We start from the raw sequence: 7311 nt of genomic DNA on the forward strand, positions 1-7311 counted from the left end.
GGGTGTGTGGGAAGGGAGGTATAAGGGGATTAAAGGGTATTATGATTAGCGCACTTAATATAGGGGGGTCACGGGGAAGGAAGTATAGCACAGAGAAGACAACTATTGACTCTATAGCATCTTGCTATGACAATGGACAGTGACTGTAATGGGGTAAGTGGTGGGAACTTGATATTGGGGGGAATGTAGTAATCACAGAGTTGCTCATATGAAACCTAACAATAAGATTGTATATCAATAATATCTTAATAAGAAAAACCTGATAGAACAGCAGCCAATAGATATCTTTTTAGTTATGAGTATTTGTTAATAGAGTGATTTATTTATACGGGTGACATTTAAGTATTTTCCTCTCATAATAATTTTACCTTTATCTGTCTTTTAATTCAGTTTTTCCTGAATTTCAGGAAAAGTTTGGTGAACAAAATTGCATTAACTATCCAGTGCTGCTTTAAACTTTTCTTTGTTTTTCAGAGAGTAAAATTGTAGAATATATAGTCTTCAGGGATCATTAAGAATTCCTTTTCTAAGACAATCATATGGCCAGAGTGTTACAGTTCACCAATTTTAAGATGCAACATTTCCATCTCTGAAATTGGGATGTGTTTGATGATAGATAATGTATTGTAGTTTTATTGATGAAGTTTGTTCTTGTAGTGATATATAAAATTATGATGTATCTTACAATTGGTGGCTTACTGGTTTTGATGAAATAAATTTTACTTCTGACACACTTTTATATGAGCGAGAAATGTCATCACTTTTTAATTGTCTTGAGGAATTCCTGTTGTTGGGATATGTTTGTCATCTGGTCATTTAAATTCTTTTCTTTCTTCAAAGGGAGTTTTGCAGTTAAATCCTCAGAGAGTTAAAACCAAGAATGGGTGATTCCCTCATGATAATTCCATCTCTGTTATCAAAGAAAAGAATACTCAGGAACATATTCCATAGCAATTAAAATTGAGCTTTGCAATTACTTTATAAATGGTATTTAGTAGTAATATATATTAAATAAATGATACATTTTACCTCTCTGTTTTTTAACTTATTTGTCACCATCCATTAGAGGAAAGAAGAGGCAGGGAAAATTGTGGGCTAGTATTATAAATGACAAAATGTGTTTTTCCTTCTACTTTAGAGTTATAATGAAATACTGTGACCATCTAAACACTTTTAATTGTATCAAAATGTCCTATGTATTAGGTAGTTGGAAAGTGGCAGGGAATAACAAAGAGTAGAAAAAAAATATAATGAGGAGCCTGTTGGCCCCAAATATTACAGAGTTTATCACTTTTTACAACTCATACTTCAAGAAATTTATAATAAAAAAAAATGCATGTTTGTACACACCTACACAAATGATTAAAATTCTAAACATTTAAATTATTAAAATCAGAAATATTAAATAATGGTACCATTTATTTTTAGATTCTATGCCTTTATGTGTGATCTTTAACTACTCTTGAACATTTTAAATGTATTTGGAGGGATTAAGAAGCAAATGATGTTTCATGGATTTGGCAGCCATACAAAAATCTGAAGTATCCATTAAGTCTAGTTTTACTAATCATCTTCTCTTTAAATCAAATAAAATATGCTGGTAAGGTAGTATACAAGGATGTCATAAATTGGCAAAAGATTAATGTATTTCTTCTTAAAAAGAACATACACTTAAACACCAAAAGATGTATGAGGTCTTATAAAAGAGAAAATGAGAGGTAACTGGAACTTTAGAATCCAATAAAGTGTCCATCAGAATAAAATTTCATTGAGAGTGTTTCCAAATAAAGGACACACATGGATGAAGTAATTGAGTTGATGAATTGAATGACAAAAATTATTTTTGAGATATAAATACGGTACACCTTGGCAAGTTTTATTTGTTTTTCAAAAGCCTTTAATTCACCTAGTTTCCTTGTGACCACTATTTCGTGCCACCTTAGTGAAATGGAGTTCAGATTGTTGTGAATTTCAGGTCTTGCAAAAGAAAACAGAATTGCTCAATTAGACTCTTAAGAAAGGCTTCATTTGTCATTGAAAATTACTTTGGTCATTGGCTACTACTAAGGAGGAAAAAGGGAAGAGAATGAGGGATCATGCTCTGTGAACAGGTCATATTAAACTAGCCAGATGGGTTCATGGTGTCATACATATTGTAGAAAAAAGAAAAAGAGTAAAAAGGAGGCTTGATAGCTGATAACTTAATTATCTGCCACTATCAGTTTGGAAGAGCTTTTAAACATGTCCAAAATGTCTACCAAATTTTCAACAGGAATGACAGAAGATTTTTAAGTAAGGATAAAAATGCAGCAGGCTTTCCAGAAGAAAACTCTGACAGACTATGATGAATTACCTTATTATAGTTGCTCGCATGACAAATGTACTTGATCAGTGTTTCTTCCTGGGAATAGTTGAGCTTGTCCCGAGGCAAAAGTTGAAAGGAAATGAGAGCTAACTAGTAATCCTATGTGTATACATCAGCATTTCTATGGAAGTATTCAAGAAAACCTTGTCAATTACTGTTTATGTCAATAGAAAGGGCTTCCTCTATTCCCACATGATACAACCTCTTTTTGAGGATTCATAAAAGTGACTTTTTTTAAAAGGAAATATATATACGGAGAAGTATTTTGTTTTCTCTCACAGTCCTGTACATTATCTAGCTTCTAAAAAAAGATCCTTAGGCATGTTCTCAGTCCAAGTTTTAGATGATAAGAGTACCAACACATATTTAACTATGTTCCTAATACATTTTTAAATTATTCAAATATTTTAATATAAAAAAGAGGGCAATTAGGAAAAATAATGAGGTTAAAAAACCTGAGTGAATTGCTAGAAATATTTAAATCACTGAGTAATAAATTTCTTAGTAAGTTCAATCACTTCAAATATTTCTGCATTTGGATAACTTTGCTGCTATTAGAAAATTTAACCAGAAAAGTAGTTGCATTAAGTTTTATGTCACTACTTAGGGACAGGTTGTAAATGTGTATATTGTGTTGCACAATTTTACATAAAGTACCATATAAAGTGAAGATATTTTTTCTCATTACTTAGAAATTAATGGTAGAAGGTTAGGTTTCATTATTTTGTATATTTTTTTCTGTGTTTCATGTGAATATAACAGACCCTAGATTATGCTGGTATCATTTTTTCTTTCTTTGAAGAAATTATATTTCCTGAGAAGTTTGAGTATTTTCATTTTATTGTAAGGCAATATACATTAATAATTAAATGTATAATTGTGCATTACCAGCACCCTTGTATGGTTTTCCAGACATTTATTTGGACAATTGATTAGATCAGTGATAAATATAAAACTTCCTTAACATTGTCACTTCTGCCTTCAAAATAAAAGTGTAATGTGTTCAGATGGTGCATGATGTAGGGTGATCTAGCTAAGAATCTGGTACAAGTACTTGGTCAATACACATGTTCACTGAAGCTTAGTTTTTGAAATATGTACTTAAACAACAAATGACAAATGAATGGCAGTGTTCTGGGTTCTACAAATACAATCTCTCCATTATTTCTCTAATTTTCTTGGAGTATGCTATAGTAATGTAAAATATGATCCATGTGAATGAGAACTAGCAGTAGTTTTCAAACTGCTGATGGTGACTCATTAATGAGTTATGTTAACAGTTTCAATATCAGTGACCAACATTAAAGAACAGAAGAGAATAGAAAATATACAAGTATATGAATGATACTCTTTTATGAAACTTGCATTTTAGTTAATGTGTATATACATACATTCATGCATACAAATGTGTTCATAGGGACACATCACCCAATGCATTTCTTACGATGCATTGAAAATACTATGAAAGATCCTGGTATAGTGACTAGGAGAGGAAACAATGTTTAACACAGTAACAGCAAGTAAACTGAACACACATCTGAGAGGTTAGCATCCCAGAACAGAGTTCTCATCTCTGCTGCTCGTTAGAACCATCAGAGGGATTTTTGAAACATATAGATAAGTAGGGCTCTAATCAGATCAATTAAATATCAGACACTTGGTATGGGCCCATCTCCATGTGTTTGTTTTATTTTTTGGAACTTTCCAGGAGATTAGGATATATAGCCAAATATAGAACCTCTGCCATAGAATAGCAATCATAATTTTATGTTTTCCTTTTGCTTTCATTTTGTGATTTTTTGACAGATTGTATTTTAGGGCTTAGGAATATATAGATATCACAACTACAAATTATTTATTGAAAAGGGACACTTAGGATGGTGTTTCAAGGATCTATATATATTAGATATTTTACTTTCTATACTCGTACAAAATTTAATGTGCCAGTCAATGAGAGGAGTATCATAGAAACAAGTAGTACAATAAATTGGTCAAGAATGTAGGTACTGGAAACATTATGAATGTAGGTAATTTATTGTCCATCCTCTTTCAAATAATTATATGTTAGCTCAAACTGTAAAGAAAAATCTTTGGTGTTTACATTTATTTATCTTATTATTTGTGTGTTTTAAGTTCATAATTTCATCTTTTTCCACCTAAATGTCAGCCACCTTTTTTTTGAAATTATTGAAGTGTTGTTGATATACAAGCTTATATTGGTCTCAAGTATACAACAAAGTGGTTTCACAATTACCTGTATTATTAAATCTTCACCACCACTAGTGCAGTTACTATCAGTCAACATAGGAAGATGTTACAGAATCATCGCATCTATTCTCCCTGTACTATTATCTCTGTGACTAACTTTAATTATGATTGAGAATTTTGTGTCCTTTTATCCCCCTTACCCTTTCCATCTACCCACCTGAAGCCCTCCCCCATGGTAACCACCAGTCACTTTTGAGTGTCTATGAGTCTACTGATATTTTGTTCATTTTGTTTTGTTTTGTTTATATATTCCACAAATAAGTGAAATCATGGTATTTGTCTTTCTCCACTTGGCTTATTTCACTTAGCAGAGTACCCTGTAGGTCTATCCATGTTGTTGCAAATGGCAGGATTTTTTTACTGGCTGAATAATATTCCATTGTGTATATATACCACATTTTCATCCATTCATCTATTGATGGACACTTAGGTTGTTTCTATAACTTAGTTATAGTAAATAATGCAGTAATAAACATAGGGGTGCATAAATAATTTTGAATCAGGGTTTTTCTTAGGATAAATTCCTAGAAGTAGAATTACTATGTTGAATGGTATTTATAATTTTAGTTTTTTGTGCAAACTCCATATGCTTTCCACAGTGACTGCACCAGTTTATATTTCCACTAACAATGTAGGAGGGTTCTTATTTCTCCATGTCTTCACCAGCACTTGTTATTACTTGTCTTTTGAATGGTGGCCATTCTAACTGATATGAGGTGATATCTCATTGTGGTTCTGATTTACATTTCCCTGATGATTAGCAATGTGAAGCATCTTTTTATGTGTTTGTTGGCTATCCATATTTCTTCTTTGGATAAGTATCTATTTAAGTACCCCACGTATTTTTTAATTGAGTTATTTGTCTTTTTGGTGTTGAGGCACATGAGTTTTTTAATATATTTTGAAAGTTAACCCCTTGTCAATAAGTCATTTACAGGTATTTTCTCCCATGCTATAGGTTGCCTTTTTATTCCGCTGATGTTGTCTTTTGCCATACAGAATATTTTTAGTCTCATGTAGTACCACTTGTCCATTTTTTATTTTGTCTCTCTTGCCCAAGGAGATGTATCAAGGACAAACAATTGCTCATGCTTATGTTCAAGATATTTTTGCCTATGTTTTCTTCTAAGAATTTTATGTTTTCATGTCTTACATTCAAGTCTTGGATCCATTTTGAGTTTACTTTTGTGTATGGAGTGAGACTGTAATCAAGTTTCATTGTCTTGCATGTAGCTGTCCAGTTTCCCAACATCAGTTACTGAAGAGTCTGCCTTTTCCCCACTGTATATTCATGTCTCCTTTATCATATATTAATTGACCATATAAGCATGGGTTTATATCTGGTCTCTATTCTGTTTCTTTGATCTATGGGTCTGTTCTTGTGCCAGTACCATGTTGTGTTTATTACTATAGCTTTGTAGTATAGCTTGAAATCAGGGAGCGTAATCTCCCCAGCTTTGTTCTTCTTTATCAGGATTGCTTTGGCTATTTGGAATCTTTTGTGGTTTCATGTGAATTTCAGGATTATTTGCTCTAGGGAGTGCATTGAATTGCACATGGCTTTTGGCAGGGTGGCCATTTTGACAATATTAAGTCTTCCTATCCATGAGCAGGGGATAGATTTATTTGTGTCTTCTTTAATTTCTCTCATGGGTGTCTTAACACTTTTTAGAGTACAGATCTTTCACCTCCATGGTTTGGTTCATTACTAGGTATTTTATTATTTTTGATGCAATTTTAAATGAAATTGTTTTCTTGAATTTCTGCTAGTTCATTGATATTATGTAGGAATGCAACAGATTTCTGTGTATCCAGCAACTTTTATGAATTCAGTTATTAATTCTAATAGTTTTTTGGTGGAATCTACAGGGTGTTCTATGTATAATATCATGTCACCTACAAATAGTGACAGTTTAACTTCTTCCTTACCTATTTGGATGCTTTTTCTCTCTTTATCTTGTTTGATTGCCATGGCTAGGACCTCCAGTACTATGTTTAATAAAAGTAGTGAGAGTGTACATCCTTGTCTTGTTCCTGATCTTAGAGGAAAATCCTTCCACTTTCATATCTGAGATGATATTAGCTGTGAGTTTGTCATATATGGCCTTTATTCTGTTGAGGTATGTATCCTCTATGCCCATTTTGTAGAGAGTTTTTATGATGAATGGAAGTTGAATTTTGTCAGATGCTTTTTTGTATCTATTGAGATGATCATGTACCTTTTATCCTTTTTGTTAATGTATGTGGTATTGATTGATTTACGAATATTGTACCATTCTCACCTCCCTCAATAAATCGATAAATCACAGGTCCTTGGTCATATTGGATGATCCTTTTGATGTATTTTTGAATTCAGTTTGCTAATAATTTTTTGAGGTTTTTTAATCCAATTTCATCAGGGATGTTGTCTAAAATATTATTTTTTTAGTTTCCTTTGTATGGTGTCGGTATTAGAGTGATGCTAGCCTCATAGAATGAGTTTGGAAGTTTCCCTCTTCTTCTACTTTGGACTTCTTTGTTAGAATTCAGCTCTGAGGCCACCAGGTTTTGGGTTTGTTTTTTACATTTTTTGATTACCAGTTCAATTTCATCAGTGCTAATTGGTCTGTTCAGTTTTTCTGTTTCTTGCTGGGTCAATCTTAGAAGGTTGTAGTTATCTAGGAATTTGTCCATTTCTT

Source organism: Manis pentadactyla, chromosome 1 (assembly GCF_030020395.1).
Source record: "Manis pentadactyla isolate mManPen7 chromosome 1, mManPen7.hap1, whole genome shotgun sequence".
NCBI lineage: Eukaryota > Metazoa > Chordata > Mammalia > Pholidota > Manidae > Manis > Manis pentadactyla.